The sequence below is a fragment of the Lutra lutra genome, chromosome 11, assembly GCF_902655055.1.
Source record: "Lutra lutra chromosome 11, mLutLut1.2, whole genome shotgun sequence".
Taxonomy (NCBI): Eukaryota; Metazoa; Chordata; class Mammalia; order Carnivora; family Mustelidae; genus Lutra; species Lutra lutra.
Window position 1 is genome coordinate 102706198 of NC_062288.1, and position 25513 is coordinate 102731710.

General features: G+C 41.7%; 2 pseudogenes; both read right to left on the reverse strand.

Annotated features, from left to right (window-relative positions):
- Nucleotides 1-1669: 1669 nt before the first annotated feature.
- Nucleotides 1670-24196, reverse strand: LOC125080551 (GTPase IMAP family member 4-like; annotated as a pseudogene).
- On the reverse strand, nucleotides 6135-14173 carry LOC125081276 (GTPase IMAP family member 7-like; annotated as a pseudogene).
- Nucleotides 24197-25513: the final 1317 nt, after the last annotated feature.

The following is a 25513-nucleotide window of genomic DNA, read 5'->3' on the forward strand; positions in this document are numbered from 1 at the left end:
CTGGGTGTCTCAGTTGATTAAGTGTCTGCTTTTGGCTCAAGTCATGATCCCAGGGTCCTGGAATGGAGCCCCACATTGGGCTCCTTGCTCAATGGGAAGTCTACTTCTCCCTCTCCTTCTGTCCTTCCCCCTCCACTTTCTCTCTCTCTCAAATAAATAACTAAAATATATATATTTTTAGTGTACAGTCTAGGGCACCTGGGTGGCTCAGTTGGTTAAGTGGCTGCCTTTGGCTTGGGTCATGATCCCAGGGTTGTGGGGTCAAGCCCTGCATTGGGCTCCCTCCCAGCAGGGAAACTGCTTCTCCTTCTCCCTCTGCTGCCGCCCCCGCCCCATTTGTGTGCTTGCTCTCTCTCTCTGTCAAATATATAAATAAAATCTTTTAAAAATAACAAAATAAAATGTACAGTTTTAACTCATATGTGTTTTGGGAAGATAAGCAAGAGGTATATGGCCCTTGGGACAAAATGGCTTGGAGCATGGAAAAGCCAATTTCAAGATGGCAGAGCAAGGAGAGTTGACATAAGTCACATATGACCATAAGGAACCTGGAAATGTGCTTTGGGAAGCCTGGAAATGATTAGGTGAAAAGTACCCTGTAGAAAGGAATAGAGACATCTCCTACTGTTGTCCATATCTTAAAGGGGAATTTTTGCACAGGGAAAACCAGAAAGGTCTCTGAAATCTTGGTTACACATGATTTCTATTGGCGCCGAATGAATGAATCCAAGGGGAATGTGGTAGTTGACTGGCAGAGGGGTTGGCAATGTGGCTGGAATCTTCCAGGAAAAAGAAGGAGAGATCTCTTGAAGTTTGACCAAGACTAGCTCCCAAATTATCTTAAGTTTTATCCAAAAAGTGAAACTCATCCCTGTGTTCTTAGAAGAAGGAATAATGTTATTTTCTAAGAAAAAGTGGGCTTCGATTCTTTATGAGTATGAGAGATGAGAGAAGTTTTATTATAAAAACAAGAACCAAGCAATTCAACTGGGTGGGGCACAGTAGAGTGCAGAGGACCTTCAAAGCAGTAAGTAATCAAGCTGTGGTAGCAACAGTTAGTTTCACAAGAAAAGGAGAAAACGGGTTAATTCAGGAACCATTTTGCATTGAATTCAGTCAAAGAGCTGCTATGGAGATGTCTGAACACAGCAAACATTGTTTCCTTATGTGTTGAATCTTTGTCTGTCATCCACTCTTTCTGGCGTTTCACTTAGTTGAATTCTAAGAGATCTATTTTCCTGATAACTCTTTGTTCTTCAATGGGCAGATGATAAGGAACAACTTGAGTCCTTCTGTAAAAGTGTAATTAAACAAATTTCCAATCATCTGGAAAGAATTCTGTAAGTATCTCCATCTAAAGATTACTCAACACAAAGAACTAATCTTTCTAACAAACCATATGTGTAAGGTGATCACTGTATCCTGAAGGCAAAAATAAGGGAGTAGAAGTCACAGAGGAAGATGATCCAGAAAACTAGAAAGAAGCTAGAGGAGAAAGTTTTACTAGGGAGAAACAGAGAAAGTTTGGGGTCATCTTCTTGGAAGAATTCACAAGGTAGAAAGCATCCATACTTTCTGCTCTGGAGTTCCACCAATCGACAATTTGTCCTTCCTCTGTTAAGTCAACCAACGCTCTACGGATTGCTAACAGTGAACTTTATTACATCCGTCAGGAGAGCCTGGGAGATGCAGCTGAGAGCACTCTGACTTTGGTGAATGAGTCATGGGGGCAGAACCACCAGAAAACACGCAGGAAGTAGATCTTTGCGTTCTGTTCAATCTTCCTTAAACAGAAGTGAGAAAACAAAGCAAGCCATCTCCATGCTTGCATGATTACGTCAAGTATCCCACTTTTACTCTCAACTTCCTCTCTGGCATTTTGCTGCTTTAGAGCACAGAAAGCCTCCTTCTCTGCCAATTCCCACTCTGTTTCTTCCTTTCACTCTGTTTCTGCTGCTTCAGTTTATCTTCAGCTTTCTGATTTTCTCTTCAAACTCCTCTCTGATCTGCATTTCTGTCTCTTTAGCTCTGCTCTGTAAAATTCTTGTGTCACTTGGACTTGTTTCTGAATCTCCTCTTCGGCCTTTTGGTACATCTTATTGGTGTAGCAGCCTCCTTTGTTCTCCACCACCACATGCTGGACCAAGGCCAGCAGCTGCATCCTCTGGGCCTCCAGCTCAGCTCCTATCACCCGATTGTTGAATAGGCAGTAGCGATCCCCAAACTCATGCACCAGCTCTCAGATGCTGTCTGGAGTGTCTCTAAGAATTTATGGAGACCAATGTCCTCCAACTCATCTCATCTCATACATGAGAGAATCATGTATGTCCTAGCTCAGGTCCAAACATTTGCAGAATCTTCTCCATGGCCTTCTGGTTTTCCTGTGTGTACCAGCCCAGCGGAACCACCAGGAGCAGAGCCTGAGGCCCCGGGGAGGTCAGGAGGACACAGTGAGAAATCTTCTTCCTCATGTCAGCATCCTGTACCTCAGTGTCGAAAACACCAGGTGTATCCACGACGACAAGTTCTCTCCCGTGCCACCTGCTGCTCCGTTTCTTACAGACCACGGTGACCTATTTTGCTGCAGGACTGGAAGCAAACACTTTCTGTCCAAGGATGTTGTTGCCCGTTGCACTTTTTCCTGCTCCAGTCTTACCCACTAAGACAAGTCTCAATTGTGAATCTCTGCAGTCTTGGGTTTCAAGCCCTGGGACATCAGGAAACAAAAGCCACAGCATTAGGATGGACCTCTGGCTGTTTCCCCAGTAGGGCTCCTGTTCCCCGCACACACTCCTCCTCTCTGGCCCTGGGCCCCCTTCCCGTGCATGACCTCTGCACTCACAGGAGCACTACGGAAGGCCCTTCTACAGAAGTCTACTGAAAGTCTTCGTGAAGCCTGATGTTCCCTTGCAGCATGTGGGGAAGGTCCAAGGACTTTCCAGGATTCCACGGAGCTTCTTACTCTTATCTTTTTAAAAGCAAAGTAGCCCACAGAAGTGGAAACAAAAGAATTCAAGAAGAGAATTCTGAGCTGTTGTGAGTAGCTGTTCCTTGTAGGAGCAATGCAGGAAGTAACTCAAAAACTGACTTTGGGACATCTCTGTGGGAGTTCCTCCCCCAGTTTGTATTCAAAATGGAACTTTTCTTCTTTCCATCAAGAAGCCAGGTAGGCGGGTTCTACAACCCATCCCATCCTCACAGGGTACAAAAGGGATGCCTTGGCAGGAAGACAAAGCACTGTTGCTCCTGACTCTACCCTTCCCCTGACAACCTTACCTGTCACGCTTAACTTTCCTGTTTCTGAAATGAAGTGTGATTGTCGTACCCATCACCCACACGACACATCCCACACATCCTTTACAGTAGACTTTGAGTCTTGAATTCTTCCTCAGGTCTTCCTCTATAAATCCTAGTTTAAATTCTGCATTATGGGTCATGACGATCACATATTTCAATAACGGGGACCATGCACACATTAAAGGCTGGAACTTCCAGTCCCCAGCACTCAGAGAAAACTGGGATATAAAATATGGTAAGATAATTGAGTGAGCAATATTTCATTTGTCAAGTAAAAAGACAATGATTTATTTGATTTGCTCATTTTTCCTCTGGGTATGTCTTCCTTTCCAAAATAGAATATAAGGTTGAGAGAAATCAGCTCACAGAAGTTGCATGTTCAGTAGGCTATAACGCAGGTTAATTGAATTAATGTTTCCGCACAGCTCTGAGGGGAAATATCTTTTAAATGGTTCTTGCATGAAAACATCAGGTCACGGCATGAATACTACCGCACAGATGAGTCGTTCACAAAAAGTACTTTTGAATATAAGAATTGCATGATGGTAGGGGCGCCTGGGTGGCTTAGTGGGTTAAAGCCTCCGTTATGATCCCAGGGTCCTGGGATCCAGCCGCGCATGGGGCTCTCTCCTCTGTGGGGAGCCTGCTTCCTCCTCTCTCTCTGCCTGCCTCTCTACCTACTTGTGATCTCTGTCAAATAAATAAATAAAATCTTTAAAAAAAAAAAGAATTGCATGATGGCAAAGAGCAGTTTGGTCCAGCAATGTTATCTGACATATGTTAAGAATATGTTTACTTATGAGAGTCTTTTTCTTCCGTGATACTTGTGTTGCACTCCATTCCTGATACTTGTGATGAAGCTTAGAACAAGCAGGGATTTAAAATCTTATTTTTTTCCAGACTTAATCTCTAATACATCTCCCTAAAATTCACTGATACAGTAAATACTCTCAGTCATGTTCATAGACCAAAGGACGACTGTAAAAACTCTAATGATTTGAATTTTGGATGTGTGCAATCACTGTAAATGATAGAAAGTCAGCCCTCTAACTTTGAAGTTTCTCAATTATTTTATTTTTTCAAAAATTTATTTATTTATTTGTCAAATAGAGAGATCAAGAGAGAGAGCACAAGCAGGGAAAACAGTAGGCAGAGGCAGAAGCAGGCTCCCTGCTGAGCAAGGAGCTCAATGTGGGACTGGAACCCAGGACCCTGGGATCATGACCTCAGCTGAAGGCAGATGCCCAACAGACTGAGCCATCCAGGCATCCCAGGTTCTCAATTATTTTAGCAAGACAAAACCTTTCAAATACTCACTGCCAATGTCACAGCTTGGAAAGGAAAGGAAGAGATTTTCCTGGTGGCAGAAAACACTAGAGGGAATTTCAAACCAACAGCAGCAATAAAGACCAAGGAATGCTCTAAGAGGAAAGTGGGAATCCTATGATTTATCAATCAGAATTCTAGCAGCAAAATGATGGTCTACTCTCATTGGTTCCTTGGGGGAAAGGTGAGAGAAGAGACTTCCTACAAACTGTGGATACAGAGTTCTGGAAAATGACAAAAGGGAGTGCTAGTAACAGTGAGAAAATGATACCCCAATCCTAGGGAGGTGAACAAAGAATGGAACCCAGAACCACCATGAGAGGAGCTGTCGCCTTTGGCTTAGGGTTGCAGCTGGTCAGAGATGGCCCTGCAGGGAGAGTGGCAGGAGAAAGAAGACCCAGCCTTGCTTTTCTACTCCCATGGGGTCTCCTACTTGGACTTCCCACTGGCCAGACCAAGCAGAAGTCAGAGAGTAAGAGATCCCACCGATGTAGTCAGTCCATTGAGATCAGCCTCCTGGGGCAGAGATCTAGGGTGAAGAAGGCTGAAGTGTGGGTCTGCAGAGGTCAACGAAAAATATTGGGCACAGAAAACATTTTTAAGCTACAATCAGACACACTTTAAGTTAGGATGGGACCTAAAAAAGAAAAGAGAGAAAAGCAATAAGAGAATCTCCCAGAACCACAGAACCAGCTTTTCAGAGAAACCCAATGCTTCACTAACAAATCACTCATAGACCAGCCCTACAGCAGCACATGTCACCAGTGGCACTAACATGTAATGGATGCAGCATTTCTTCTTTGAATTTTCCTAAATTGGGTCTTTCGAGTCTATATATCATTGCCTGAGAATGCCAAGTTTGTAACTTTGTAAATTTGTCGGCACTGGAAGAGGGATGGGATAATGGGAGGTAGGGGGGACCAAGCTGGGAAGAGTTTCATTCTGGTTAGCTGTCACTGCAGAACAAACCATTCTGAAGCTCAGTGGCTTAAAACAACAACCACCTTTTTTTTTTCTCATCAATCTGCAATTTGGGCAGGACTCAGTGGGGATTGCTTAGCTTTGCCCTTTACAACTCTGTCTGAGGCAGTGGGGGTAGGTAGAGAGTCTGCTTCCGTGTCACCTTGCTTGTACGGCTAGCAAGTTCATTCAGTTGGAGATAAAAGAGAAAGGAAGAGGGAAGGGGAGTTGGTCAGCAACGTCAAGCTGGGAGACTTAACAGGCAACATGGCCTTTGTCACAACATTATGGCCTGGTTCTGAGGGCAAGCATCCCAGCAGGGCAAGGACCATTTTCCTTGTCTAGGCTTAGAGTCCCAAAGGGTTGTTTCAGCCATGTGCTATTTATCAAAACAGTCACAAAATCTGTCCAATTCAAGGTAGGGGACATAGATCCCTCATCTCGGTGGGAGAAGTAATGAAGTCAGATGGTAGGAAAAATAAATAGGATAGAACGCATTGTCACAGCCATCTTTGGGAAATACAGTCTACCGCTATTACAAGTCAGTAAATTCAGAAGCAAAAGTGAAATTGACAGGACTACCAAAACATATACCATATTTTTGAAAACAACCTCATAATCCCATTTAAATCTCTGAAAGTATAGTCCTTTCAGCTTCTTCCCTTAGATTTTTTATTTGTTCATCATACTTTATCTTCAGCACTTTTATTTTTTCCTCTTGTTCTTGCTCTGATTTATGAGTATATTCCTTTTCTACTTGTTTAATTTCTTTATTTAATGGATCAGTGTAGATTTTCTTCAGGACTTCTGTCCTTTTTTTCAGACTCTCCTCCATGTTCTTATAAACAGTATCAGAAAAGTAAGCCCCACCGTTGCTCCACACCGTCTCTCCTACCAACCCCATCAGCTCCTGCCCTGGAGCTTCCTTCTCAGCTTCTGTGGCTCTGTTATTGAAGGCGCAGAAGCAGTTCCCACAATCCTTGATGACGTCCTTCAGGATGGGATCTACATCTGTTATACAGTCATATATGCTAAATCCTCCCAGCTATCTTTGTGAGTGAACAAAACGATCATGGGCTTCAAGGCTGCCTTCCCAAAGACAGCCTTGATCAATGCCATGGTCTTCTGCTCTTCATCCTCGTAGCGGCCCAGCTGCAGAACCAGGAGGATGGCATGGGGCCCAGAGCAGGAGTAGAGGACTCACTGGCTAATTTCCCTGTAGGTGGTTTCTGGGGTCTCCTTGGTGTCAAAGAGCCCTGGGGTGTCAACAACAAGAAGATTCCTCCCCTTCCATTCCCAAGATGCTTTTTGACACTTTTTGGTAATAGCGTGGGGAGGAATTCTAGAGTCAAATGCTTTTCTCCCAAGGAGAGTGTTTGCTGTTGCGCTCTTCCCATTTCCAGTTTTCCCTACCAGAACCATCCTCAGTGTTGTCCTTCAGGTCGGCCATGTCAATATCAAGAGGATCTGGGACTTAGGTATCCACCTCTTTTCTCCTTTCTGTTCCTCTTTGAAAATGTGTCACAGTCTACTATCCATGTTGATCCCACAAAGACAGAAAGATGAAACAGTTCAAACACCATGGAAGAAACAACAAAATAGTTAAAGAGTTTCCACACCAAAGAGTATCAGGTCCACATGGTTTCATGGGGAACTCACTTCAACCCTTCAAGAGCTAAGAATCTCCATGCTTCTAAAGCTATTCCTGATGATTTAAAAAGAAGGAAAACTTTCGATTCTTTCTACGATATAGGTATAATACTGATCTCGAAGACTAACAAAGATTTCACCAATAAATAAAGCTACAGACCTGCCTCATTTGTGAATACTAATACAAAAATCCTAAATACATTATTAGACACTAACAAGTAATACACCATGATTAAATGTGATTTATTTCAGAAATCCTAGGGTGGTTCAATATGAGAAAAAGTGTTATAACAACACATTCCCATGAATAGATTAAGATGAAAAGACCTACATGTAGAAAAGACATTTCACCAAATGCAATACTGATTCATGTTTAAAGCATTTCATAAAATTAAAGTTATTAGATACTTCTTTAATGTGATCTTATATGTATATCATATAAATTAAAAATTTTTGTCATCACTTTTTTTCCCCCTGCATTTAAAAGAGTTGACTATAAAATTCATTCGGATGAATAAAAAGGGAAATTAGCCCAGGCAATCAAGAAAGAGAACTATGAGGGAGGACTGGCTCTACCAGATAGCAGAGCATTTTAACCTCTTTAATTAACGCACTATGACATCAGTGCATGAATAGAGAAACAGAACAGTGAAACCAAACCAGAAAATTCAGAAACAGCCCAAATTAATCATACTGTATTCATGAATATTCAAGTCAATTATATTATGCTACATTTACATTCAATAAGTCAACATCTCACATCAGTGGGGGAAAAGACAGACTAATAACCAGCACTGTGATAACTATAAAGCCATACAGAAAAACACAAAAGTGCATCCACTTTCTTATGCCATTCAAATTCTAAATAGATTAGAAATCTAAACATAAATTATTAATCCATATACATACTAGAAGAAATGTGGGCAAATTCTGCATAACTTGGGGTGGGGAAAATATTTCTAAGATTTTAAAGAGAGTAAGGGAAAAGACGCATAAACTTGATTACATGAAAATCTAAAAGATAACGTGAGGCAAAGAACACTACAGGCGATAAAAACACAAATGTCAAAATACGGCAAAATTTTTCCAGCCTATATCAAAGAGGGTTAATTTTCCCATTATAAAAAGAATAATGATGAATAAAAGAGAAAATTAGCCTTTTATAGAGAATTCCTAAAAGTAGAGAAACCAAAGACCAGCAGCTTGATAGAAAATGGAGTAAGACATAGGAGTAAACTGTTCAAAGGACAAAGAGTAAATGACCTCTGAATATACTAAAAGATATTAACACTCACTCAAAATAGAGAAAAAAAAACAAACATAGAAAAGATAAAATAAGATAACTAAATTAAAACAATTCAAACTATACTGAGATATTATTTCTCACCTACAGGTTTGCAAAAATCCAACAATTTGCTGGTATAATCTGTTGGTAAAGGTTTAGAGGAAATAGGTCCTCTTCTCCATGGCTAATGGGAATGGAAAAACAGCCCAAACCCTACAGAGGAGAAGTTAGCACTATCTTGGAAAAGTACATGTGCATTTACCCTTGGAGTATTAGTCCCAATTTTAGGATATATGCCTATATATGAGGAGAGGCCACCACAAAATGTGCCCCTTTAGCATGCTGATTATTTTAAATAAAAGTTACTAAATAGACAGCCTGTGCAAGAAGGACACTCAGGACTTTCTCTGTCCCCCTGCAAGTTGGAAACTAATCTTCCAGGTAAAGGATGCCCTCCCAGCCCCAGGAGCTAAAGAGACATCCTTGTGACCAGAGATGGGAGATTTGGATCTGAGAAGGCTGTACCGCCAACTCTTGTCACTTTTTACTCCTTTACAACCCCAGCCCAAAGTCTGTTTAGAGTTCCTTATTAATTGAATCTCCCAGTTAAGCTTTCTCTGTTTTGTCAATTCCTCCCAGATTCATTGTCTCTTGGTCTAAAAAGTATAAAAACTGCCTGCCTTGGTCATTTCTTTTGGTCTCAATTTCCTTACTGGGCCTCCTTGCACACTCTGTTGTTGTCATTGTTGTTTTCTCCTTTTAATCTGTCTCAAGTAAGTGTAATTCTTAGTCCAGCTGGAGGTCATTGAAGGGTAGAGGAGGAGTTTTTCCTTCCCTACATCCCAAAGCTACACTGACAAAAATACAGGGAAAAAATTACTCATAAGTCTATTCACTGCATCACTACTTGTAACAGCAAAAGACCAAATATCTATCAAATGCCCATAAATAGGGGACTGGTTGAATAAATGAAGGTATGTTCACACTGTGAAGTGTAGAGGAGAACTAAGAACTTTCTCTATATGCCAGTATGGAGTTTACTACCATTTCTCTAATAAGGAGGAACATGAAGTATATGTATAAACTATTATATATATATATATATTTTTTTCATGTACATGAAAAACCAGTGGCAAGAAAATCTGAAAAGTAAACAAACAAAAAATGTACTTTTGTGGGGCTGGGAGGAACAGGTGGAGGGGACAAGGACAGAAGCTGGAAACTACACTTCTTTAAATACACTTAGATTTCACAGATTTGATCTTGAAAGCATGTACAGGTATTCTCTGCTTTTTTAAAGTTTGAATTACTTGGGGCACCTGGGGAGCTCAGTTGGTTAAGCCTCTGCCTTCAGCTCAGATCATGTTCCTAGGGTCCTGGGATCAGGCCCCACATTGGGCTCCCTGCTCTGTGGAGAGCCGGCTTCTTCCTCTCCCTCTGCTGCTCCCCCTGTTTATGCTTTCTGTTTATTTCTCTATCGGATAAACAAACAAACAAACAAATAAATAAATCTTTTTTTTTAAGATTTTATTTATTTGACAGAGAGAGATCACAAGTAGACGGAGAGGCAGGCAGAGAGAGAGAGAGAGAGAGGGAAGCAGGCTCCCTGCTGAGCAGAGAGCCCGATGCGGGACTCGATCCCAGGACCCTGAGATCATGACCTGAGCCGAAGGCAGCGGCTTAACCCACTGAGCCACCCAGGCGCCCTAAATAAATCTTTTTAAAAAATAAAAAAGTATAGTCGAATCACACCACTTTGCTTTTACGAAAGACCTACACATGAACTTATTTCTACTAGTCAAAGTAAATTCAAAGAGGATTTTCATTTTTACAAAAAATGCTGAAAGCAAAAACAGTGTTCAGCATTTGTTTCACATTTAGATGAGCCACTGGAGAGGCAGCACACATCTTGGGCCACGAGAATGATGTTGCCAAGCCCCAAGAACCCCACACAGCATCTCAGCACCCAGCTGCCAGAGCTTTGAACCATGTGAACATGTGGACTTTATGTCAATTGATTTTTGCATTTGTTAGCAAGTTGTGTCCGAAGCTATTAGAAATGTATAAGGGAGGTGAATTTGGGGGATCTGGGAATACCCCCCAAATTTTTCCATATACATTAATGGTAATTGTTTCTCTTCATTTTGGCTTATGAAAGATTTTATAGGAACATTCTGCTTTCAGATAGCAGGGGAAACCTGTAATAGTTTATATAACTATACAATAAAACCATATTTAAAAAACTAGTAGTAAGTGGCACCTGGGGCACTCCAGTTGGTTAGGTGTTCAACTCTTGATCTCAGCTCAGGACTTGATCTCAGGGTTAAGTTCAGGCCCAACATTAGGCTTCAGCATGGAGACACTTTGTTTGTTTGTTTGTTTGTTTGTTTGTTTAATCTATTTATTGGCAAGAGAGAGTGAGAGAGACCATGGGAGGTAGGGGCAAAGGGAGAAGCAGACTCCCCGCTGCGCAGGGAGCCCAATGTGGGGCTCAATCCCAGGACCTTGGGATCACGACCCAAGGTGAAAGCAGATGCCTAACCGACTGAGCCACCTAGGCAGCCCTACTTTAAATAATACATACATACATATTTTTTAAAGACTTTATTTATTTATTTGACAGAGAGAGAGAGATCACAAGTAAGCGGAGAGGCAGGCAGAGAGAGAGAGGAGGAAGCAGGCTTCCCACTGAGCAGAGAGCCTGGATGCGGGGCTCGATCCCAGGACTCTGGGATCATGACCTGAGCTGAAGGCAGAGGTTTTAACCCACCAAGCCACACAGGTGCCCCATACATACATATTTTTAAAAATACCCGTAAAAGTCAAAAGCAAATGACACATATAGTATTTGGTGTGATGGACAAACCACACAAAAAACTGGCCAAAGAAACTTGAAAATGCAGTAATTTCATTGTCCATCCCTAGTGGAATATACCATAAGGTCAAAAGTGAAAAAACTTGCCAAAATAATCTGAAATCGCTTTCAGGAATCCTATTCTGTTCTTAGCATTGTGTGTATGTGTGTGTGTATGTGTGTGTGTGTGTGTGTGTGTGTGTGTGTGTGTAGTTTTGAAGGCCAGTGACAAGCCCAGTGGCAGTGAGCATCCTGAGTGCCCATACTGTGCTCCTCAAATGCCATTTCCCACTAAAAATACTAGGACTCTGAGGAGAAAGTACTGATCCCAGGTCTGGTCTAGGAAACACGCAAGTGGATCGTAGGCTGTCTTGTGACACTAAAAGCAAGGATGCTATCAAAAATTACTCAGGGGCGCCTGGGTGGCTCAGTGGGTTAAGCCGCTGCCTTCGGCTCAGGTCATGATCCCAGGTCCTGGGTTCAAGCCCCACATCGGGCTTTCTGCTCAGCAGGGAGCCTGCTTCCTCCTCTCTCTCTGCCTGCCTCTCTGCCTACTTGTGATTTCTCTCTGTCAAATAAATAAATAAATAAATCTTTAAAAAAAAATTACTCAGACCACGGGGCGCCTGCATGGCTCAGTCGGCAGAGCATGCAACTCTCGATCTCGGGGTCACACTGGGCGTAGAGATTACTTTCAAAAATTGCCCAAATCATATCAAAAGGACTAAAGAGTCAGCTTGAAGAGGCTCTGGCAGAGACGGGGCAATTGAGGATCCACAGAATATTTCCAATGGATTGAAATAGATCAAATATGCTAAGATCCACAACTTCATAATATCATCATCTTAAAAGAAGTCACTTGTTCCCTTCAGAGTATGCCTGGAAATAATTTCATCATTCCGAATATGGACAAATAAAGGGAAAGAATGAAGCATGTCTTTTGTGTTCACCAACTGTACCTCCTGGAAGTGGAAGAACCATTGAGGGGAAGTTTCTTTTTATAGGGTTATTCCATCTAATAAATGAAGAAAGACTGATGGAATTAGGATATCATAATTTGTGACGCTCAATGAAACCATTTTACTCTAGGCTGTCATTAGTGTCTGCTAAATCACAGGAAGAGAGAGAAGGGAACGTAATGTGCCTTCTGATGTATGTTTACAACAGCTCCCATGATATAGTCCCACCCAAAAAACCAGGCAAACCTTAATCTGATCAAGCCTCTCCTTAAATATAAATTCATACAAAACATTGAAATTAGACAAGCACATTAAAGGACATCAGGAGGATTTAATCAACAAGATGTATACTGTCCAACTGTTGAACAAAAGACTGGCCCTTTCTTAAACAACAACAACAATTTCACAGACAGAAACAGGAAGGTAGAGACTTTTCCATTAAGCTAAACTTAAGAGATATCAAATAATTGCAATTTATGAACCTTATGGGATCTGGTTTCAAACAATTTTTAAAATTGTGAGATCATCGGGGAATCTGAATACATCTGGTAATTTTTAAAAAATTTCTAATTGCTTTTCAAAGTCTGAAAAAATCATATTTTTAATGGTCTTTATCTTTCAGACATACATACTCAAATACTTACTGATAAGTGATACAATGTCTGACATTTGCTTCAAAATAATCTGGGATGGGTGGGAGAGGTTTATAGATGAAACAAGATTGACACAAATTGATAATTGTTGAAGGTACATGGAAGTTCTCTTTATCTTTGAATGAGTTGAAAAATCTCCCACAACTGGGGTGCCTGGGTGGTTCAGTCCATTAAGCGTCTGTCTCCTGCTCAGGTCATGATCCCAGCGTCCTGGGACCGAGCCCCACGTCGGGCTCTCTGCTCAGTGGGGAGCCTGTTTTTCCCACCCCCTCCCCTCTACCTCTACTTGCCCCTCCACCTGCTTGTGCTCTACCAAATAAATGAGTAAAATCTTTAAAAAAAATAAAGAAATAGAAAATATTGCCCACAATAAAAAATTTAACTTGTTCTTAATATAACACCTACTGAATGTATACTATATACCAACCCCTGATAAATAGGTTTTGTACATTATCTCCTTTACTCAAAAATTCCTGCAAGGAAGCTAATTTTATTATTCTAATTTTTAAGGTCTATTTATTTATTATTTAAATAATCTCTACACCCAACATGGAGCATGAGCCTGAGATCAAAAGTCACACACAGGCTCTTCTGACGGAGCCAGACAGGCACCTCTATCCTAATCATTTAAATGAGGAAATTGATGTGGCTCAGAAATGCCGAGAGACTTGTCCAAGGTCCAGTGCTGATGGGCATTGGGCAAAGGAGGAATCCAATTCAAAGTCTGTCTGACTACCATCCTCATGCATGACCACTGCACACCACGGCCTCTTCCTGGTTCCTTCTCAGGTCCTTGATTCCACATTTCCACTTACACTGAATCAGAAATAGATCAGGGGTGGGGCGCCTGGGTGGCTCAGTGGGTTAAAGCCTCTGCCTTCAGCTCAGGTCATAATCTCAGGGTCCTGGGATTAAGCCCCCCATCGGGCTCTCTGCTCAGCAGGGAGCCTGCTTCCCCCCGCCCCCCACCTGCCTCTCTGCCTACTTGTGATCTCTCTCTCTCTCTGTCAAATAAATAAATAAAATCTTTAAAAAAAAAAAAGAAAAGAAATAGATCAGGGGAGACCCAGGGAGATAGCGCACACTTTTTCCAGGAACACTAAACTGGTAGTAAGCCTGGAATTAGGGAAGGCAACAAAAGGGTTTCGGACACATTGTGTCTGTAGAAGGGCTACCTCTCCGGGCCCATGGCCCCTCCCCTTACCTCATCTGTGACACTGTCAATCACACAACTGTCTCCTTAAATGTTGCAAGGACCCAGCAAACTGAATTTTGTCTTCCTGTGCCATTAGTGACTGGGGTATCCCTAGGTAGATGAATGAAACCATATTCACATAGGCAGGGATTCAGATTCTTTTTCAGGAAAAAGAGGGATTTGGACCCAGTGGTTTTTAAATTGCCTTCTGGCTCTAAAGCCCTACCTTGAGGACACTGACTTCCCGCTAAGGGCAATGGATGGTTGTCAGGCAGCACTCAGTGTCTGTCACAAGAGCAAGTGTTGGAAGGTGCGTTATTCAGCAAGTCTGTCCTGTTAAATATGAGACAAGTGGACCTTGGGCCAATCAGTCTCTTTACTCCCACCCTACCCTCCACCACGACCCCTCCTTGTGGGGCTGCTTAGCACAGTACCTGGTCCCCTCTCAGACCAGAGTCTGTCCCCAAGCATATCGCTGTGTCCGGCTGCATCTCACAGCTCCTTGCTCTGAGGCCAGGCTCACCTTTGGAAGAGCTGAGGAGCTCCCAGGTTTCCTCCTAGGGAGCTGTTGGAGCTGCTCCTTTTGTTTTAACTGTAAGGAAAGGGGGTTTGTACCCTTTGAAACCCCTGAGCCAGGAAGTTCTGATTGGGTGGCGCTAGTGAAGGAAGAGTTTGCCTTTAAAGAGACAGAAATACTGCCCCACAATTTGGGGGCTGCTTTAGTTGGTCAAGTTGAAACCTTTTTCCCCATGTGTCTGCTATCACACCAAAATTTCCAAAGCTATATTTGTTGCTTTGTGTCATAGTAGTGGATCCAAAAGGCCCTTATTAAATGACCCAAATCAAGGCATACAGAACCAGTCACAGTGTCTGATCATCTTCCCCAGATAGAGGGAGAGACTTTTGGGTGATTTTTGGGAAGAAGGAACTCAGACATGTGGCTTGGTGTTTCCAAATTTAGAGTCTGGGGATATTTCCCAGGGATTGTATGATATAGGTTTTTATGAGTCTTTCATGAAGATCTTGAGTTACTCATTCAAAAATTAACAGCACTCTGGTACAAAGCCAAAAGTCTAAACCTTTGGGAGCCAAGAGGAAAAGAAGACGTGTGACCTGGAAAAAGTCTTTCAATGACCACACACCCCTAGTCTTCTTCATGTGGTTCTTCCAAGCCTGACAACATGCATGACCTGACAAGGAGAGACGCACTCAGGGAGCAGACTCAACTTGCCCCTCCAACTTTCCTACCTTTCCCTTCCCTTGCCCAGGCAGAGATTGTTTTCCCCCAGATTTGCCCAGGGTATCATTCCGATCTTCTCTGGCAACTGTGAAGTGAGAGGCAGATTGTCAAAGCTGTCATGCTTAACTGACAAACTGCTCCAACTGTCTGCTGCATCACCACAAAAATATTACGGTTTTGATTACACAGGTTGGTTCCCTACGTGGAGACAATGGATTAGTCAATGTTCAAGCTTGAAGGCAGGTAGTAAGAGGACTAAATGAGGCAGGAAATAGTGGACAATGGGGTAGATAACAAAGGAGGGAAGCAGCTAAATTTGGAAATTATGGTGTTAATGACTATAACATTGGTCTTTATCATTGGGCCAATTATTGGTGTTAATGACTTGGAGAGGCCCAGGTAACTGTCTTCCAACTTCCAATAAAGGCACAGACCAGGACCAGCTTTATAGTTTGCAAGGTCTGGCACAAAATGAAAATGCCAGGCCCTTTCTTTAAAAAAAAAAAAAATTTCAAGATGATATCAATAGAGGGTTAAACTGTACTAAACACAGGGCCCTGTGCAAATGTACAGGCCACCTACCCATGAGGTAGATCTGGATAAGGCTGCATACATAGGTGTCTAGAGGAGACCCAATACAGTATCTCCTGCTCAAACGATCTCTCCCATTTCCCAGTTTCATTGCATTCTACATATTCCTTGAATGAAACTTGCCTAGCCAGAGCCGCCTTGGATGTTTTCCTGGTCAGCTAATTGCTTCTCCGGGTATTATGCTCAAGCATATCTCCTAGAGGGAACAGGGGAGTCACTGAGGCAGAATCCATGAATGCCATAGGGAACAGGATGCAGGTCTCGAATGGTGACAGCATGCAGACCATTGACCAAGGAGGAGAATCTAGCACATAGCAGTCCTGTCCTGAACCCTGACTTAGGAGTGATCTCCCTCCAGAAGATTTGGGCAAGGCGCAGGGTCGCCCATATCTGCTGTATTGCTCACTTAGCCACACTCCTCATTGCTAAAAGCTCCCTTCCACTCACAGCTGTGCTGTGAGCTGCCTGTCTCTCTGCTGCTGGTCCTCACGTGCATCCCCCTGAAGCAGACCTGTTCCCCCTGGATGCTGCTACCACTGCACAGTCAGAAGCAGAGAGATGAACGTGCAGAAAGCCACAGCTCCCTGGTTTATATTTTCCTATTCTTCACACCACACACACACACACACACACGGCAATGTATATATAATGAATTTTCCAAAAGTTTGTGGGGTCATTAAAAGACATTTCTTAAAATCCATGGGAGTCTTTCTTTGTGGGGCTCAGGGCATTTTCTGCTAATGGGATCTAGGTAAATTCAAATCTCAATTTATGAAGACATTGCAGAAATAATAACAGTAAAAGTAAAATAATGGCTCCTCACAATGTCTACATATTAACCATATTAACTACATCACTTTGGTGTGTCAGTTTCCTATTGCTGCCCTAACAAATTCCCAAAAATTGAGTAGCCTAAAGCCACATAAATGTATTCTCTTACAGTCCTAGAGGACAAGGGCCTGAAATTTGTCTTATGGAGTTAAAATCAAGGTCTCAGCAGAGATGGTTCTGAAGGCTCTAGGAAAGAATCCATCCCTTCCCTCTTTCAGCTTCTGGAAGCTGCCAGTGTTCCTTGGCTTGTGGCCACATCACACCAATCTCTGCTGCCTCCATCCCATTGCCTTCTTCCTCTTTTGACCTTATATTTGCACTTAGTGGGGGAGCAGGACTCTTCATAAACCTGCCACCTGGCTCCCCATTCAGTGAGAGTTATCCAGCTACAACAGAGAACAACAATGGCGGGGGGTGGGGGGACTATAAGAAATCCGGGCATCCAGAAGGAAGGAAGAAGAGGGGAGCTACCAAGGGGGCTGGGATTGATCTAAAATGACTGAGAGGCTTCCACTTCTAGAATGCAATGTAAGGAACCGAGTAGACTTCTTGCTTGAGGAGAAGCCACAACTGGGAAAAGTTACTTTAAAAAAAGATTAAAATCTCGGGGCACCTGGGTGGCTCAGTGGGTTAAGCCTCTGCCTTTGGCTCAGGTCATGATCTCAGGGTCCTGGGATCAAGCCCCCCATCAGGCTCTCTGCTCAGCAGGGAGCCTGCTTCCCCGTCTCTCTCTGCCTGTCTCTCTGCCTACTTGTGATCTCTCTCTGTGCAAATAAATAATAAATAATATAATAAATAATAATACATAATAAATAAATAAATATCTTTTAAAAAAAAGAAATATTCATTCAAAAAAAATCAACTAAGTCTTAATAAAAACAGTGAGTCTATATGACACTTGAGCCATGACCTGCTTCCTCCATTCCAACTCGTGCTCAGCTCATCTGGAAGGAGCCTGAATGCGGGCAGGTATGGCCAAAAAGATGGCGCTCCCCCTGTCCTCTGCTAACCAGCAAGAGTACAGTATCTTGGGGCACTTGGGTGGCTCAGTGGGTTAAGCCTCTGCATTCGGCTCAGGTCATGATCTCAGGGTCCTGGGATCGAGTCCCGCATCGGGCTCTCTGCTCAGCAGGGAGCCTGCTTCTCTTTCTCTCTCTCTGCCTGCCTCTCTGCCTACTAGTGATCTCTCTCTCTCTGTCAAATAAATAAATAAAATTTAAATATATATATATTGGGGCACCTGGGTGGCTCAGTTGGTTAAGCCTCTGCCTTGGCTCAGGTCATGATCTCAGGGTCCTGGGATGGAGCCCCACATCGGGCTCTCTGCTCAGTGGGGAGCCTGCTTCCTCCTCTCTCTGCCTGCCTCTCTGCCTACTTGTGATCTCTCTCTGTCTGTGTCAAATAAATAAATAAAATCTTTAAATATATATATATATATATATATATATATATATATATATTACTTATGTCCACTTGAAAATCTGCACACAAATATTTATAACAGTTTTATTCGTAATTGCCAAAATGTGGAAACAACCAAGATATCTTTCAATAAGTGAATGGATAGGGCGCCTGGGTGGCTCAGTGGGTTAAGCCGCTGCCTTCAGCTCAGGTCATGATCTCAGGGTCCTGGGATCGAGGCCCGCATCGGGCTCTCTGCTCAGCAGGGAGCCTGCTTCCCTCTCTCTCTTTCTCTGCCTGCCTCTCCATCTGCTTGTGATCTCTCTCTGTCAAATAAATAAATAAAAAATCTTTAAGAAAAAAATAAGTGAATGGATAAATAAACAGTGGTACATCAGATAATGGAATATTATGGAATGTTAAAAAGAAATGAGCCTTCAAGCTATGAAAAGACATGGAGGAAAGTTAAATGTGTATTTCTAAATGAAATAAGCTCATCTGAAAAGGCTATGTACTCTGTGATTCCAACTCTATGACATTCTAGAAAAGGCAAAACTATGGAGACAGTAAAGGATCAGTGGATTGCCACAGTTTGGGAGGATAGACTCATAGGTGGAGCAGAATGAGCCACCAAGGTGCCCCTGGAGTCTCCTTTTTGGGGGAATGTTTTAAAGTATGGATTTAATGTCCTTGAGAGATATAGGACCATATGGGGACATATCAAAAGGACACAAGAGGCAACATGAAAGAGTTCCCAATGACCAAAGCCTTCTTTTTATAGAAATACTCCAGCTAATAAACACAGACAAATGATAAAGTATTTGAATTTTGCAAACCCTAATAAGTGAATGGATCTAGGCAATGATGATCAATGATTACTATATATCACTAAAAGAGACACAACTGGACATCATATACCTCCAGAAAGAAGTGTACACACTATGTGTAAGTTGCAGTACATGGACCTTTTGTGGATCTATATTCAAATTTTTAAAAAGTAAAGTTAAAAAAAAAGTGCATGACAACTGGGGAGGATGGAACACTGCCTAGATATTTAATAGTAAATATTCATCTCCTAAATGTGATTTGAATAAAAGGGGCAGTCCTACTACAGACAAAGGGCTGATATCCAAGATGTATAAAGAACTTCTGAAACTCAACACCCAAAAAGCAGATCATCATGTCAAAAAATGGGCAGAAGACATGGACACTTCTCCAAAGAAGACATACAAGTGGCTATCAGAACATGAAAAAAGGTTCATCATCATTAGCCATCAGGGAGATTCAAATCAAAACCACATTGAGATACCACCTTACACCAGTTAGAATGGCCAAAATTAACAAGACAGTAAACAACAAGTGTTGGAGAGGATGTGGAGAAAGGGGAACCCTCTTACACTGTTAGTGGGAATGCAAGCTGGTGCAGCCATTTTGGAAAACAGTACAGAGATTCCTTAAATTAAAAATAGAGCTACCCTATGACCCTGCAATTGCACTACTGGATATTTACCCCAAAGATACAGATGTAGTGAAAAGAATGGCCATATGCACCGCAATGTTCATAGCAGCAATGGCCACAATAGCCAAACTGTGGCAAGAGCTGAGATGCCCTTCAACTGATGAATGGATAAGGAAGATGTGGTCCATATATACAATGGAGTATTATGCCCCCATCAGAAAGGATGAATCCCCAACTTTTGCATCAACATGGATGGGACTGGAGGAGATTATGCTGAGTGAAATAAGTCAAGCAGAGAAAGTCAGTTATCATATGGTTTCACTTACTTGTGGAACATAAGGAATATCACGGAGGACATTAGGAAAAGGAAAGAAAAAGTGAATCAGGTGGAAATTGGACGGGGAGAGGAAGCATGAGAGACTGTGGACTCCGAGAAACAAACTGAGGCTTTTAGAGGGGAGGGGAGTGGCAGCATGGGTGAGCCTGGTTGTGGGTATTAAGGAGGGCATGTATTGCATGGAGCACTGGGTGTGGTGCATAAACAATGAATCTTGGAATACTGCATCAAAAACTAATCATGTATTTTATGATGACTAACATAACAAAACAAAAAAAAATTTTTTTAAAAAGGAGAGTCCTGCTGCTTTAGAGTTATGTACTGAAATGTTCACAGATAAAATGACGATATCAAAGATTGGCTTTTGAATAATCAGGAGAGAAAGGGATGAGGTTTAGATGAAAAAAGATTGCCATGTATGATAATGCTGGACTCCTAATGATGGATTCATTAAGTTCAGTACACTGTTTTTTTAATCTTCTCTCTATATAGAATTTCCCACTCAAAATATATTGACAAAGGTTTGTCAAAGTTCACAGTATTTCCATTTTCCAAACATTTTTGATATATTGGGTTAAACAGGATAACTTCCAGCCTCTCTGGGAAAGAGTTAGAAATATAGTACAGTCATTTGAGAGGTCTTGAAAAGCCTTTTTGGCATACTTCCCAGAGATTGCAAAATTTAATGTTTCCAATGACTGGCTAATAAATCCTTTTGGAAGTCAAGCAGTATACACTGTCTTGTTTTCGACATAAAGGAAGGCAGATGTATCCATTAACAGACAATTAAAAATTAATGACAGATTGCTATTATGGTTTTGACATTTATCTTGGAAGGAGTACTAAGAATTAAGTGGTATTGCCATAACAAAATTGTTTCCATTCCTATTTATTTATTTATGTGAATGAGGTTTCTCATTACCTTTGTTGGGGTCCATTATCAAAGGAGCGAGACTGATACAAAACGAAGGTCAAGCAAAGCTTTATTTCGCGCCAGTATCGAGAGTCAAACCGACCGGCCTGGGCCATCTCTTACAGAGAGAGCGACCCCCCACAGCCTCACAGACTAGCTTTTATAGAGCAAAAGTCATGTGGTTGAGCCTGGCCAATGAGATTGTAATACACAGAGAAAGTTGCATAGTCATGCTAGGTCACACACACGGGTGGCCAATTGAATTACAATTTACTCTATAGTAGCTATTTGAACTAGTCTATCACTTTGGTCAGAATTGGCACTCAACTTGGCGCCCGAAAAGGAGGGGCCCACATTCTTTGGTGGTTAGGGAGATAGTATGTGTGTTTTACTGATTGGATGCCTCCATCTGGCCTGTCTCGTCCTTGTATCTGGGCTCTGTTATCAGGGACTGGTCGGCTACATTTTACTGGTTTCCCAGACTTGTTTCTAAGTAAATTCCTCTGGGGGGGCAGGGTCATTTTAAGTTTACTGCACAAACAACAAAATGGCTGTTTTACCGAGATGGAGTCGCTCTGGCTAAGTAGGCCCTTACACCTTCACCAATTAAAACAAAATATGGGAATAGAATTAATCTGAACATTGTCTCATTCTAGCAAAGAATAATAATCATGCATGTATATATGAAATCAATGGGGAAAAAAGCCTTCTTTGCCTCATTGGGAGACGCATTTCCAAGATAAAAAACTTACTGTTTTTTTTTTTTCTGGAAATGTGATACATTTGTGTTGCTTTGATCAGTTGTGTACTAATAACACCTTAGTAATAACCAAATACAGAAGAGATTGTTCAAACTTAAAGCTTTATGGTCATATAATTTTTTTCAATTTTCACATATATTTTTAAAACAGAAATGTGTGTGACTAGGGTGATAAAAATTTCCTGGCACAAAAATCCATTATAATGAAACACAATTCTGTGGTAGAGATAAATGGACAGTGAAGGAGAAAAAGGAACAGACTATTAGGAAGGAGCTTGCTCATGTATTTTTTAAATAGCTTCTGATTACTATTCAATTTCTGTTTTTATATTATTTTTTAATATCTACAATGTGCTAGAAACTGCATTCTTTGAAAGCATTCATGAAAAAATTTTAGAAGTTCAGTTTAAAATGGTGAAGAGAGGGGCGCCTGGGTGGCTCAGTGGGTTAAGCCTCTGCTTTCGGCTCAGGTCATGATCTCAGGACTCAGGGAGCCTGCTTCCCCCTCTCTCCCTGCCTCTCTGCCTATTTGTGATCTCTCTCTCTGCCAAATAAATAAATAAAATCTTAAAAATAAATACATTTTTTAAATGCTGAAGAGAGCATTCAGATTTTTAAAATTCTTTTAGTGAATATAAAAGCAAAAGCATTGCCTGAGATAAACTCTTACATAAATGCGTTATGATATTTTTATTAAAAAGCTCATTAAGGGGGCACCTGGGTGGCTCAGTGGGTTAAGCCTCTACCTTCGGCTCAGGTCATGATCTCGGGGTCGGTCCATCGGGGCTCTCTGCTCAGCGGGGAATCTGCTTCCTCCTCTCTCTCTACCTGCCTCTCTGCCTGCTTGTGATCTCTCTCTGTCAAATAAATTAATAAAATTGTTTTTAAAAAGCTCATTAAGGTTAAAACCTAGAAACAACACAAATATCCATCAACAGTAGACTCAAAAAACAAATTGCAAAATGCTCATACAATGGAAAAATACACAGCAGTAAAAATGGGCAAAGTACAGGTCCCACCATCAACATGGACAGATATCAAATACATTATGTTGAACAAAAGGAGCAATTTCCAGGAGCACATGGAGTCTGACTCCATTTTTGTTGAGATTAATAATGGACAAAACTAAAAATAGGTATTATTTAGGGCAACAGACGTAACTTTTACAGTAAAATTGTATGATTACACCATGGTGAGAGGGAGGAAGAGTGATGTGGTCAAGAAGGGAGTGATGGCGACAGAATGGAGAATCTCAAAGTCAATGCTCTGTCTCTTCAACGGGGTATTTACTTATTGATCTTCTTCAACCCGTACATACACTCATACATATGATATACTGAACTACAAAAAATTCCACCACTAATAGAAAAATGTGCTATGTTCTCATGAAAATACCATACTATAAAAGTATACAATCTTCCAAAATTGATAGATATTTAATTTAATTCCAATTGGAATCCCAACTTGTCACATGCAGAAGTAGGTAACACTTTCTTCTTATTTTAAAAGATTTATTTATTTGAGAGAGAGAGAGACATGTATGTGCAAGGGGAGAGGCAGAAGAAGAAGGAGAGAGAGAATCCTGAAGCAGACTCCCCACTGAGCCTGGAGCCAGAGGGATGCAGGGCCCAACCCCAGGACCCTGAGATCATGACCTGAGCCAAAATCGAGTCAACAGCTTTACCAACTGAGACACCCAGGTGTCCTAGATAACACTTTCTTAAGGTTCCCATGGGATGAAAAATGCCTAAACATAATCAAATCAGTCTTATATTGACTTAAAAGTAGACAAACTAATAAAATAATACAGAACTCACAGTTAATCCCAGTTAATAATTGAATTTAATATATGACAAAGACTAGGGAATTAACAGTTGAATTAGTCAGTGTTGTTCACCCAAATAGTTTTCTAACTAGAAGACAAAAAAGCTGAGCTCCTATCTTACACTATATACAAATCTAAGAAGAATTGAATTCTCATCTGTAAAGAATAAGACAAAAATATTAGAACAAAATATCGGAAACTAGATGTACAATCTGAGAGTTGGGTATACTTTCTTAACCAAGACATGAAGACAGAAGTTATCAAAGAAAAAAATAGCTTTCAACATTTTATTATGACAAAGATGCCATAAATGAAGTTAAAAGAGAAAAAGGGGGAAAAAAAGAGAAGAAAGAAATCCTATCAGATTTGAAAAAAGATGAAAAGTTTAAATCTGTTACCAAAAGAACTCACAAAAGTCCAGGAAGCCTGCACCATATGTGCAGACTGTTGGCAGGTGGTGATAAAGAGCCAGCGCATGTATGAAAAGATACTCAACTTCATGAACAGGAGAGGAGATGAGAATCAACATAACAACGTGCAAAAATTGGGAAAAGTTATAATATCTACCACGGACAAAAATTAGTGCTGAAATTAAGGAGAAGTACGAAGGATGCTTAAATGCACTGCCTGTAAAATGTACATTATTGCAGCCTTTTGGGAAAGCTCTCTGATGACATTTATTGCCTTTTTAAATATTTATACACTCTAATGAGCGATCCTATCCAAAGACTTCCTCTCATAGCATAGAAGGTCTGGTCAGTGCAGTCCGCAGCCCGCAGCCGTGTTCCCAGGGACAAAAATACAAGAAGTGAAGGCAAAGCTCCTCAGGAGGGAGATTGGAAATACGTTGTGCAGCCGTTAAAAGAATATTAAACGGGGGCGCCTAGGTGGCTTTGTCGGTTAAGTCTCTGCCTTGGCTCAGGTCATGATCTGGGGGTCCTGGGATCAAGCCCCAAATGGGGGGGAGCCTACATCTCCCTATCCCTTTGTCCCCCACTGCTGATGCTGTCTCTCTCTCTCTCAAATAAATAAATAAAATATTTTTTTAAAAGGATGCTAAATGAGCCATTTGGATGTTCTTCATTTCCCTTCTTCTTCTCTTAGGGCCTGTTTTTCTCTCAGCTCATTTAGCCTCTATTTTCCGCAAGTACCCGCGCATCCTAGGCTTTCTGCTCATCCTTGCACATGAAGGAGGGGCAGCCTGCACGGGCACTATGCACGTGTATATTTGCATCCATTGCAACAAATATACACAATCTGTTATGCTACACATATGTTGTTTTAAGAAGATTTATTTTATTTATTTTTTAGAGACAGAAAGAGAGAGAACAGGGAGAGGGGGAAGGGCAGAGGGAGACAGAATCTCAAGCAGACTCCCCGCGGAGTGAGGAGCCCCACGCAGGGCTCGATCTCATGACCCTGAGAGCATGACCTGAGCCAAAATCAAGAGTCAGACACCTAACTGACTGAGCCACCCAGGTGGCCCTACACATAAGTTTTTGCAACCCAAATTTGTTCATAAAGGAGCGATAGTTTAGGGAAATGGTGCCAGTATAAATGACAGTCACGTTGGTGGCATATGTGATTTTCTCCCCAGTGTTAGATAACGTTCTATCCCACCAAGTAACAACAATCGAGCAAGTTCCTGGTTTCACTCCCATCTCAGGATGCTTTGAGAGCAGCACCCCAGGGTCTGGGACCTAGAGATTCCTGGACATCAACTCAAAGGCCAAGTCGATATCTCTGTCTCTCCACATATTAATTAGAATGGGTTCAACTGCAAGTGACTTAAGCAAGAGATGACTTGTTCGGTCACATACTAAAATGGCAAGGGTCACTTCTGCTTCAGGCACTGTTACAATATCCCCCACAGTGGGTTTTTCCCACCTCCGCTCTGATTCGACAGCTTGTCTTCATTCTAGAGCCCATAGGGTGGTCTTTGGCAGCTCCAGGAAGACCTCTCCTGGTGGCAGTATG